General features: G+C 41.6%; 1 long non-coding RNA gene across 1 annotated transcript in view; it reads right to left on the bottom strand.

Moving 5' to 3' along the window:
* Positions 1–4,364: 4,364 nt before the first annotated feature.
* LOC309337195 overlaps positions 4,365–13,073 on the bottom strand; it is a 29,137-nt gene continuing 20,428 nt past the window's right edge. The window contains exon 3 of the long non-coding RNA XR_014154139.1: positions 4,365–4,432. This is a non-coding gene — a long non-coding RNA (uncharacterized lncRNA). The remainder of the gene's footprint in view (positions 4,433–13,073) is intronic.

Here is a 13,073-nt window from a genome sequence, read left to right as displayed (position 1 = left end):
TAAACATCAGATAGTTGTTTATTTCTTTGACAGCTGATGGGAGGGTGTTCCACAGGGCGGGTGCCACTACTGAGAAGGCTAGTTCCCTGTAACTTCACTTCTTGCAGCGATGCAACTGCCAGAAGGCCCTTGGCGCTGGACCTCAGTGTCCAGGCAGAATGATGGGGGTGGAGACGCTTCTTCAGGTATACTGGGCTGAGGCCATTTAGGGCTTGAAAGGGATGATATTCCAGGCTTATATATAACAGCAATTTGATTGCCTCAATGGTGGAGTGTCAGTGTTGAACAGCACTTTTGCTGAGGAGTTTGTGCACATATTCACAATTTTTTGGCAAATGTGGAAGCTAAGGTGGACCCTTTGTTCATTGACATTATTGTTTGTAAAAGTTCTTATATTGTTTGTTTAGTGGCAAACTTAAATATTCTTTTCTGTGTTTATTTGCACAAGGTGGAACCCTCAGAAATAAGTATGTAGGAATTTGTAGGCTCTTTGTACTGCATTTTCAGATTTTTCAGACAGTAGACAATAAATTTAAAAATTGTTACTGGACTTTTGCAAAAAGCTGAAGATTTTCTAATCTTCCTCTAATAATTAAATTTCACAAACAACATAAAAATAAAAGTTTTTTTGGGGGGGAAATCCTTGTTAACCTCCTGTCCTTGTTTATCTCTGCGGAAGTCAAGCTATGCAACCTTGCTTGTAATATTTTGTTGCAGTAATGAATTTCTAATATGCAGTTCTGTTTCAGTGAGTGAGACTGCCTGATTTTCTCAGCAGTATTAATACACTGCTTACAATTGTGGCACACAACACTACAATAATTATTTCTACATAAACATTCATAAATAAAAATTAGCATATAGAAGTTTAATGAATAAATGTGTCCTTTTTGTGGAAGTTTTTCACAGGCCAGCACATCCCCCAAATTCAGCATCGTGCTGGCCCAGGAAGTGGGTAGAAGACTGTGTACCAATTGGCCAATCACAGGTCAGCTGGCCAGCTAACTCCGCCCCTGATGTAGCCTCCACCTCCTTGCCCATTCCCTCATAAAAAAAAAATCTGTCATGGAGGTTCATTTGCCTCCCCTGGACCGTTGGCTGGTCCACTTCCAACACTGGGTTTTAAACTCTCTCTCTCTGTGAAAACTAAAGAGAACAATGGTTTTGCCTTGTACTTTGCCTAGTCTTGGCTTCCCTTTAAATCTGATTTTATATTCTCTTCCCCAAAGGCAGTCCTGGGCTGGAAGCTGATGATTTCTTCATGGAAAATGGGCCATCGTGTGCAAAGCCACACTCTTAACAATCAGTGGTTTCAAGCTGTTTGTTTTTCAAATACTTTAATTGCATGGTCTGCCCATAAGTGATCAGTTCTGAAAATTATATCTCCGCGCTAAGTGCAACCATATGGATGGGAAAAATAAGACATTTCTTAAAAGAGCTAATTCTTCCCCCCATAAGAATAAAAGCAAACAAACAAATACCCATATGGGTGCTCACTCCATCATTTGCTTGGATTTTGGTAAATTTCATATAAACATTTCCCCTGTAATGGGATGAAAGTAAATCTAGATTTATATTGTTGCATAGGGGCTGCAGCTTTCACATTCTGGAAGGCAACTCAAATGTGTTGATTTCAGAGGGGCTGCTGAACTGATGTGGAGGCAACTTCTTCTAGCTACTCTGAGGAAACTTAAAACTCATTTTCAGAGGCAGTTTACTTTTGTTGCACATTTGGGTCTGGCACTTGGTTTTCATTAGCAGCTCCCCTGTCCCCGCTGGTCAAAAGGGACAGAAAAAGAGAGAGATTCCTCATGTTCTGTGTTCATCCTCAAATGGATTAAATTACCTGTTTGTATAATTTGGAGGCTAATGGAAGGATATGAGGTGCCATGCGGGACATAATTCATGTTGGAGAAAGACACACAGTGCCATATACTGGACTGAAGTGGAATAGAACCCAACAGATAAAGCTGATCTTAATCCTTGGGAAAAAATCCTTATGAGAGAGTGGTGCATGGTTCTGCTCTTCTATCTGAAAAAAGCAGATTGTGTGCCAGTGGCTTGGAAGACCTAAACTGAACATACAGAGTGATAAGTTCGAACTGCCAGGTTCTACTCTATTTGAGCAGGATTGGATTTTAATTTTTTTAAAAGTTATTTTTTGAGTTTGGATTCTGCTCAAACGTCAGGATTAGATCCAGATATTCCAGGAAGGCCAGCACAGTTCAGCAGAACACATTTGTTTAGTCTGGATGTAAGAATCACAGGGATTCATGAGTAGCCAAGAAGATTCCAGAATGACTGTTCTGGGCTCCATTCAAAATGGCCCTGGAATGACTGCTAGCCTCTTCACATATTTACAGAGACTTTTAGTCTTCTGTATGTCACCACACCATATCAGCATGGAGGCATCAATAGCCTCAAGAACCATGAAAGAAATGAACTGGATTTGGGCAATGTGCCCATTTGAGTGCTGTTTCGACAGGGGCAGAATGGTTAGATGCTGTTTCAGATCTGAACACCACTTGAAGCAGAATTTGCTGGCAATTTGATACCAACCCACAGAGGTTCTGGGAAATTTTCTATGCGTGTAAACAGCGGGTCTTTAGACTCAAGTGGCTCATGCCTTTCATTTATATTTTGGAATCAGGAAAAGAAAGGCATAGAATACCAGAAAACCACTATATAAAAATAATTCACCCTTCTGTAATTCAGAAGATGAAGTATTAGAAAATATTATATGCTTTCAGGAAAAAATATTAGGGGCTTGCATCGGCTCTCAGTAAATAATGAGGTTTATCAGGGTAAATTGACAGGCTTCCCCAGCTCCTGAGTCAAAACACAATACAAATAACAGTAAATAAATAAATAAATAAATAAATAGCTGTATATAAATAGTTACATATAAATAAAATATAAATAGCTCTCCTCCCCAAGTCAGATCAGAGACCCACAACCGATTGTTGCTCTGTAGTTTCTATACATTATAGCTCCAAGTTTTCATATAGGCATGTGTTTTCCAAGAAATGAGGCTGTCCAAAATATTGCATAATACAGCGGTACCTCGGGTTAAGTACTTAATTCATTCCGGAGGTCTGTTCTTAACCTGAAACTGTTCTTAACCTGAAGCACCACTTTAGCTAATGGGGTCTCCTGCTGCCACCACGCCGTCGGAGCACAATTTATATTCTCATCCTGAAGCAAAGTTCTTAACCTGAGATACTATTTCTGGGTTAGCGGAGTCTGTAACCTGAAGCATATATAACCTGAAGCGTATGTAACCCGAGGTACCACTATGTGCACTCACTCTCTCTCTCTCTCTCTCTCTCTCTCTCTCTCTCTCTCTCTCTCACACACACACACACACACACACACACAAATATATGTTAAAGCACAGCAGTGGAGCATTATTTTTCTTTAAAGGTAAAGCTTCATTTTGGTTTTTTAAAATCTGCTTTAATGACAACAGCAACAACAACAATCCCAAAGCCCTTAAGAATTGTCCAGACAACATTTGGACAGTGACACATTGCAAGTCCTATAGGAGGCCAGCAAGGCCTGTCTAAAGACACAAGCATCAGAAAGGCAAGGTCAGCCTGAGGGAGCAAAGTTTTTTTTTAAAAAATGTACAAGCAAGAATATATACTACTCAGCCACTTCTTAATTATTTTAAGGTTAGAAAGAGCAAGAAATGAACCCCAGATTCTTCTCCCTGCTTCCCCTGCACCACAAGGGATTATAAAGGAAAGTGAATCCCTTTTACGTCTCCCACAAAAAGTCCCTGGAACTATTTGTCTCAAGTTTGGCAAGCATAATCTGCTCTGTGCCTGTGAAGTTCATTCCTTTGGCCAAAAGGGGTGGGGGGGGGGGAAACTTGGGGCCTTTTTTGTTTCTTAATTTTAGTCAGCTTCATTTTGTACAGAGCAGCTTGGAACCCAAAACCTAGATCAAAGCAGAGAGAGCGCACAGCCACTGAGAAGCAAATCAGAATTTTAAAAAATGTAACGATACAAGGTTAATCTTTGTGCCTCTGCACACCCCTAAAATCTACTATATAGTTTAGAAAGTGGTTTGTTTGTCTGATTTCTACACATTCAGATGCCTCTTGAGATACCATCACCAAATTTGGCATGAGAGTTCCCAAAGTGGGAATGGTGCTCTTCATTGATGTTTGGGTGCAAGGCACTATTTTGAATCAAAATGGGGGACTGAAATATCACTTTGACATGACTTTGCCCATTATTTACCCATTTGCTTGAGGTATCAGCATCAAACTTGACACGAGGTTTCCTGAATTGGAGGTCATGGCTGTTGGATGCCATTTTGAATCAAGATGGTGGACTGTGACTTTGGTGTGACTGCACCCATTTTATAGCATAGATCTAGCTCGGCATTTTGAAGCCTTGTTGAGAAAGAAGAGTCTTCAACACATCTTAAAAGACAATAAAGAAACACCAGTCTGATATGTAACAGCCTGAGTCCGACATGGTGCAGAACAGACTTCCTGTTAAGATGTTATCTGCAGGAGGTGCTCTCCAGTGATTGGTTGGTCATATGCTCTTTTAGGTATCTTGATTTCAAGCTGTATAGAGATTCTAGCACCTTGAAATTAGTCCAGTCACTGATTAGCAGCTAAGGCAGTTCTTTCAGCAGCAGCATAATATGTTGGTGATTTTCAGCCCTGGTGAGCAGTTGAGCCCACCACATTGTGGACTAGCTGAAACTTCAATGGCAGTGGACATTGGAGATTACCAGTGCATGGGCGACAATGGTCAGCCTGAAATGGCAATGCCAGTCACATCTGGTAAAAGGCATTCATAACTGTTGAGGACACCTGGGTCTCTAATTATAGAGCTGGATCCAAGAGCACTCCCACACTACAAGCGTGTTCCTTCAAGGGTAGTATAATCCCATCCATAGCTGCTAAATGACCATTTATCTGGAGTCTTGAACTGCTTACCCTCTGTCTGCAGATGCTGCTAGCTCTCATTCAGTCCACCACCAAACCCAGGCTGATCTAGTCTGACCACGTCTGCTGTGGCATGCAGGCAGCTGTCAGGATGCTCTGGCAAACATGGTAGAGGGTGAAAATTGCCCTCCAAGCCTCCTGCCCCCACCCCACCCAGGCACAGCAGGGGATGGTGGCACCCACAATATTGGGGAGCTCAACCCCCTGCCTCAAAATATTGAGGGGGCTGAAGCCCCTTTTGCCCCCTATAGCTGGCACCCCTGGCAAGAATGCCTTGTCTCTTTAGTGGAACCAGTTAAAAAAACCACACACTTCATGTCACAATCATGGAACAAGAGGGGAATCAGGGGGAGGGAATGCATTTAAGTTCAACATTGAGATTTTCGGAAAATTCCATCCCTGCCAGCAGCACAGTGATGTTTCTTGGTATCAATATTTGAAATGAGGGAAGCTTAGCTAGCATTGTCTATAAAGACAGGTTCGTGGAAAGAATCTTGCAGAGTATTTCAAGTCATTCTCATCCAGAAGTATGTCTTTAACACTGACTTGCCATCTTGGGATCATGAGTAGAGAGTAGCAGCCATCATGTATACCTGACTTGGGAATTACAATCTTTGCCTCTACATCTGGATCTTATTACCTTCACCCAGACCTTACTGGCTTTTAAAATGGATTACTGCTGAGCTCTTTAATTGGATTTGCCCCACAAAAGACCATTCAGAATTTGCAGTGAGATGCACCCACATGGACTTCTAAAATGCACCTCTTCCACTAATGAGGTATCCAAGACCTGCATTCCTTTGGGGAGCCTTTCTCCTCCACATAAAACAGAGCATGGGGCCATCCTCACTGCACTGATAGGAATACTTCAGTGCCTAGACAAAAATATCAAAATGAGTTTGGAAATTTAAGACTTTCACTCTGCCATTGTAGAATGTTCTGACTAGGCTACCTCTTGGTGCTGTGTGTTTTCACGGTTTTGGAAGAGAGCAAGGGTTGCTAACCTGTGGCTATCCAGATGTTGTGACACTCCATTAGTCCTAGCTCACATAGTGGATGATCAGGGATGATGGAGTTGTATCCCCCCAAAACATCTGGAGCACAACAGGTTTCTCACCCCTAAAATCGGGGATAGGACATTATGAAGTTTGTTTCTTTGAGGAATAAATGGATTTCCCTTTTTCTATCTGTGGCTTCATGCTTTGTCACAACACAGGTAGGTTGCTCAATGAACAATAATGAACAATACAAATTACCAGGGCAGATTCTTTTACCTAATAAATTATTATTATTATTTTTAAAATAGTATTTATTCAAATTTTAAAAATTACAAAGATAAAGAATAAAAAGACAAAAAAAGAAAAGTAAAAAAAGACAGAAAAAACACAGGCAATTGACAAAAAGAAAAAGAAAAACAAGTCAAGCCTTTACATAACTTTCTTTCCTTTGCTTATTTCCTTGACCTCCTCACACCTCCCTTTTTTGTATTCTAGTTCATTTAGATGTTCTAGCAAATCCTTTCCAACTTTGTTTTTATCCTAATAATTTATCTTAATATACTGTAATTCATGTCTTTCACCAATTAAAAAGTCAATTTTAACCTAATCCTTTATATCATTTCTGCTAAAACCACATTACTTCATTCCAACAACCTTCTAACATTCCTTAATTTTACAATGTTTCTGTAGATAGACTTTAAATTTTTTCCAATCTTCTTCCACCGAATCTTCACCTTGGTCTCGGATTCTGCCAGTCATTTCCGCCAATTCCATATAGTCCATCACTTTCATCTGCCATTCTTCCCGGGTGGGTAAATCTTGTGTCTTCCAATACTTTGCGATGAGTATTCTTGCTGCTGTTGTTGCATACATAAAGAAAGTTCTATCCTTCTTTGGCACCAATTGGCCGACCATGCCCAGGAGAAAGGCCTCTGGTTTCTTCTGAAAGGTATATTTAAATACCTTTTTCATTTCATTATAGATCATCTCCCAGAAAGCCCAAGGATTAAAAATTATTATTTTTTAAATGGCCCAATGATCCAAGAATACAATGATACTGTCTTACAAGCTGTGCCATGTCAATAGAACCACCTGGTTGACAATTGTTCTGTTCTTCTCAAAGTCTTGCATGCACGTGCTTATGTTAGGACAGACTGACAGCAACAGACCAGTAGTCTTCAGCCTTTTCAGACCCAGGATCCAGCTTTAAAATATGCATTTTGGGGACCCATTTTTTTCTTCTTTTTACCATGTATTTGTACAATAGTGGTTCTGCTGTTGTGAAGAACCATAGACCAGGCTGCAACCACGTAGTGAGTCCTGACCCACCAGTTGAAGACTAATGCAATAGACAGCCACATCAGCTGTGGCCTCTACTGGGCAGAGATGACTTGACTTTTAGCATCCAGAATATTTAGACTTGTGTGCTGCAATGTGTGGTACATGGGATGATTGTTTGGAAACACCAGCCAGTTCTAAATGCCGCTGCTAGGCTGTTGACTGGGACTGGCCAGTGGGAGCATATCACGCATCTCTGGTGTGAACATATCTTGCCTAGAGTGTTGTTTTGTTTAGTCGTTTAGTCGTGTCTGACTCTTCGTGACCCCATGGACCAGAGCACACCAGGCACTCCTGTCTTCCACTGCCTCCCGCAGTTTGGTCAAACTCATGTTCATAGCTTCGAGAACACTATCCAACCATCTCGTCCTCTGTCATCCCCTTCTCCTTGTGCCCTCAATCTTTCCCAACATCAGGGTCTTTTCCAGGGAGTCTTCTCTTCTCATGAGGTGGCCTAGAGTATGCAGCCCCTATTGTGAAGTCTCAGAACAAAGAATATCTTGGAGTGCTTGGAGGCAGTCCTAGAAGTGTAAATCCCATGGAGAGGGTTGGGGTAGGAGATTCTGAATCATGACCCAGAGGAAGCAGACGTCAGGAGAACAGGCCGCGACAACATAGACCTTTCTTGAGTAAGAAGACTCTCTTCCCACCCCAGTGTCAGGTTGATTGGAACTGAATGCAGCACTTCCATTTGGGTCACTTCTTATTTCATTCAAGTTGGCTTTGCTTAATCCTTCTTGAGGTTTACCAGTTCTTCTTGAACCTCATTTTTCTTCTCTGATCCTGCTGCCTCTGCCATCCATCAGGAAAAGTTGTTTAGATCTCTAAATCTCTGCTCTGGAATAATTTTTTAAAGGTCTCTGCAAGGGGATAGGTGCCAAACACCATCCTGGACTCCCCCTTAAAAGAACTGTTCAAAGGAACAGCTTACACTTTCGATGGATGCCTTTTTCCAAGGGAAATAGAAAAAAATAAAGCAGCCACCAAGAATAACATCCGATTTAATGCTGCCAGCCTATTTTATGTTTTTTTAAAAACCAGTAAATTTTATCCAACATAGTTTCTGGGAAAGAAAAAAAAAAGCTTAAGAGAGAGATCCACATATTTATAATCATTTTCAAGAAGGCGCAGACTAGTGCTTGCTCCAAACCAACCGTGGTGAGGACTGGCTTCTTACCATCATAGAAATAGAACTCGGAGTGCAGCTGGACCTTTCTCATGAGAAGAACATGTCACTGATGCTGAAAATGTGTTCGTTCAAAGTCCTGTGACTTCACATGGAAAATATTGTGCTGCTTAATTAACGGCAATAAGGAGAGATGAGGCATTGCCTTGTAGAAAAAGCAATCCAAACACTCAAATCACTCACCAAAAGGAAAACAAATATGGCAATATAAAGGTCTGGGAGTTTAAAACTCTCTGTGTGTGTGTGTGTGTGTGTGTGTGTGTGTGTGTGTAGACAGAGAGAGAAGAAAATGAAGCATTTGGGATAGAGTGCCCATAGAGTCCAGCATCCTGTTCTCACAGCAGCCATCCAGATACCAACAGGAAGCAAGATATGAGCACAACAGCACTCTTCTCACCTGCAATTCCCAGTAGAATCACACTAAAGAATTGCACTTTGCAATAAAAGAGACTTTTCATTTTTAGGACTGTGCAAGGTACTCCAGATTTGGTTCAGGGCGCAATTCAGTGATCCCGATCAGGCCCTAAGCTGGACTGATCTGAGCCTACCCCAACCCTAATTCCAAGCCAAACTGGGGGCCTAACCCGGCCCTGATGGTGAATTAGGGTGTGAAACCCTAATTAATTATGTGGTGGGCAATGAGGGTGGAGTGGGAGAAACAGGCAATGAAGCAGAGCCCCTTCCCTGCCTTGTCTTTTTTTCCTCCCCTTTCCTCACCTCCCCACTGCCCCAACTTGCTCCAAAGAAATTCCAGAGCCACCTAATTAGTTTTGGGATTTGGGATTATGCCGAGCCCAGATACATAGCCAGATTTTTTTTAACTGCAAAAGGCTGGTGGAAGATACTTCTGTTTGATTTCAGGTAATTCCTTCTTCACCTTGCAGCCTCATATTACACACTGCTCTCAGGTGCCCCCAACCTCTGAAAGCAGTTTTTGGGGTGTAGAAGTCTACAGGAGGAGGAGGAGGAGGAGGAGGAGGAGGAGAAGAGGATCTGTTGCATGTGCTGCTTTCCACTTGCTCACCTATTGGATACAGCCCATAAAAGTTATTACAATGGATACAAGATACTGCAGATGTATGACTCATAAAAGAACACATTCCACTTCTGCAGGAAAGAACCCTCATCTCCTTCACCTGACATATATGGCTGAAAAAGATTGACTTGTAAGCAAAGGTTACAACAGATGGGATCCAGCATGGAACTAAAAGTAGCCAGATGGAAGGTGTTCTGGTCTCTGAAGCCCTGTCTCCAATATAAATTGGAAGAAGCCTCATACCACTTTAAACAAGCCATGGCTTCCCCCAAAGAATCCTGGAAACTAGTTTTTTAAGGGTGCTGAGAGTTTTTCCCCTTACCTTATTCACCGAATAAGGTGACCAACAGATGAGTCATTATTTCCATTAAAATATTTTGTGAGTCCTTGTGTATTCACAGTGGTGCAGCGCCTGGAACCAGCTACGTGGTCATGCAACATTGCAGGGTCATATTCCAAGAAATGTTACCAGACTAAAACCGAGTGTGCGAAGAGTCCTGGGCCCCTGAAAAGACCAATGAGGCTTTTCTAAATACTGCTGTTAATATTGCTCTCAGAATTTTAGGAAGGCCCTGTTCACATTCATCGTTGCTCATCAGCAATCCAGAATGTACGTGGAACCAGTGTCCAAAGGATCATGTGCTGGTACAACTATGAGCAGGGCTTTTAAGATCATTTTAAGGGAAGCACAAACCCCTCAGCCACATCATACAGTAAACAAGAGCAGCACATCCCCTCCTCCCCCTGGTCCCATGAAATCACTACAAAGTTTTCTGATACTCCCTGAAAGCTGCGTAAGTTTTCTCACCAAATTTGCAAGGGGTGAATGGACTTAGGAACATTTTTTGACCCATCTTTGGAGTACAGAGTCCAAGTGCTTTTAGGACAGTTCAAGGGTCTCCCATCCCTGTAAACTTGACACATTCTCTTTGCAAGCTCAACTCACTTTAATTGCTTCCTGTCGAACAGAGCAGAGGGATTAGTGATATACAGGCTTTGGTTTTAATAGCCTTTCTGAATTGCCCCAATGTCAGTTCCTTTTCCTGTGAGGAAGGGGGATTAAATACATACTTTCTCTCATGACTGCCTACCTCTTTTTCTATAAATAGTGCTATTTCAACATTTTGAATAGACAAGACAAAAAATAAGAGGAATTCAGTAACTAAAGCCTCCATTTTCCTCCCAGGGAGAGAACTGACAATAGGTGGAATTCAGATCAGTTACTTCAGGACAGCAGCAGGGTCTATCTGTCATTAGCCCCCAAATTCAGGTAAAAAAATGCAAATAGGAGACTTCCAATTAGCACAAGAAAATAACATTGTAGAATTAATTAGACATTATAGAAAAAGATATTGACCTTGTAGAAAGACATCACTGGATAATACAGAGATATTTATTTAGTGTTATGTGGAACGTTTCTTTCAATTTCACATCCAGGTAACTGAGAAAAGCAGTCTTTCAGCTACAATGGTGGGCTTCTATGTGGAAGCCACACTAGGTTTTAACTGTCATTCTGTTATTTCAGAGCAAAACATCCAGATCATCCGACTTGATTACTACGTAACTTTCCCCAAATGTTACTTTCACAGTGATTTCAGAATGACACATTCTACATCTGAATAGAGTCACTGGCTGATACTTTGTTTTAGGTGGGTTAGTACTGCAGGGACGCAGGTGGCACTGTGATCTAAGCCACTGAGCCTCTTGGGCTTGACAATCAGAAGGTTGGCAGTTCGAATCCCCGCAATGGGGTGAGCTCCCTTTGCTCTGTCCCAGCTCCTGCCAACCTAGCAGTTCGAAAGCATGCCAGTGCAAGTAGATAAAAAGGTACCACTGTGGCAGGAAAGTATATGGCGTTTCTGTGCACTCTGGTTTCTGTCACAGTGTTCCATTGTGCCAGAAGTGATTTAGTCATGCTGGCCACATGACCCAGAAAGCTGTCTGCAGACAAAAGCCAGCTCCCTAGGCCTGAAAGCGAGATGAGTGCCACAACCCCATAGTTGCCCTTGACTGGACTTAACCGTCCAGGGATCCTTTAACTTTACCTACTGCAGGGAGTTTGCCAACATTTGTATTAACAATAACCCATAACTTGGGTATTCTTTCAATACTAGTGTAATACCACCATGGCTTTTGGCATTACACTGGCACAAACTGTCAGTATGCACCAAACCATCTGAAGGACCTTTTGGTTGCTTCAAGAAGTCCTAGGGTCAGTGGTTCCCTTGCATTTGCTTTGATGTGGATCTAGAGTTTAAAGTCATTCTTAGGCCAAATGCAGTTGCTTTAAAAGTAAATAGCTTGATAGACTTCCACTCTACTTTTGACCGTGTCCAATTTGTTCTCTTGGGGCCAAATCCTTTTTCAGGACTCCAATCAGCTAACAGAGACATCTAGTGGCTGAGTGACACATTGCAGGATGGTCAAAAGCCACAACTCTCCTAAAGAGTATTTTCAGTTTCCTTCATAGGTCTGTCTATGGATAATGCATAAATGTTATGCATTTTAACATTTGCATTGTGATACTGTGTGTTTTGTTTTTAACTGTAGGTTGCAACTGTAAAAAAACAATCACTAATAACCAGGCAGAGGGCCTTCTCAGTAGCAGCGCCCGTCCTGTGGAACGCCCTCCCATGTCAAGGAAATAAACAATTATCTGACTTTTAGAAGACATCTAAAGGCAGCCCTGTTTAGGGAGGTTCTTAATGTTTGGTTCTATTTTTAATATTCTGTTTGGAGCTGCCCAGAGTGGCTGGGGAAACCCAGCCAGATGAGCGGAGTATGTATAAATAAATAAATAAATAAATAAATAAATAAATAAATAAATGAATGCAAACAAACAACCAATCATATAAGTTCCTCTAATATTTCTTTAGCTCATGACACTATCTTCAGTATTGGGCTGTGATTTGGGAATTTATTTCAGATGTAAAAGAGACAAATAAATCTTCAGCATGTGAAACTACCATTCAAACTTGTCTGAGAATAGGTAGCAAGTAACAAACCAAGACAACAGACCAAATTCCTGCATCCTATGCAGTGCTATCCTGAAACAGTAGAACCTGTCTCTGATTTTTAAGAAAGTTGTGACTGTCTTTAATTATTCTGGGGTTTTTTAAGTGATCTAGGGTCATTCTGCCAATACAGCACCATTTGCTTTCCATATCAGTCCCTATAAATAGCTGCAGCCAATTACACTGGGAGGAAAGGCACAGCTTTCAAATGATTGGTTTAATTTGCTTTTCCGGATGAGATGACTGCAGATCTAATTTTGCTTGGCATGCCATTGGAAATACTTGCCAGTTATCTTTCAGGGTGATGAGGAGGAGAAAATTAATCTGCAGTTGGAAGTTTTGGTTTCTCTGTGAGTGTGAGTGCTTAAATTTGCAACCCTGCTGTCCAGCAAAGTAAGAGATGTAAAACAACAACCACAACAATTCTTTTCTTGGGCCACGCCATCCTAGCTCTTCAGCAGGCCTGGTGTCAGTGGTTGGTATGACTGAACATCTGCTGGGGCCCACACACCAGTAGAGGGGCTCATCATCA

Source organism: Podarcis erhardii (assembly GCF_964252035.2).
Source record: "Podarcis erhardii genome assembly, chromosome: 1".
NCBI classification, from domain to species: domain Eukaryota; kingdom Metazoa; phylum Chordata; class Lepidosauria; order Squamata; family Lacertidae; genus Podarcis; species Podarcis erhardii.
This window is presented reverse-complemented; position numbering and strand designations above follow the sequence as displayed.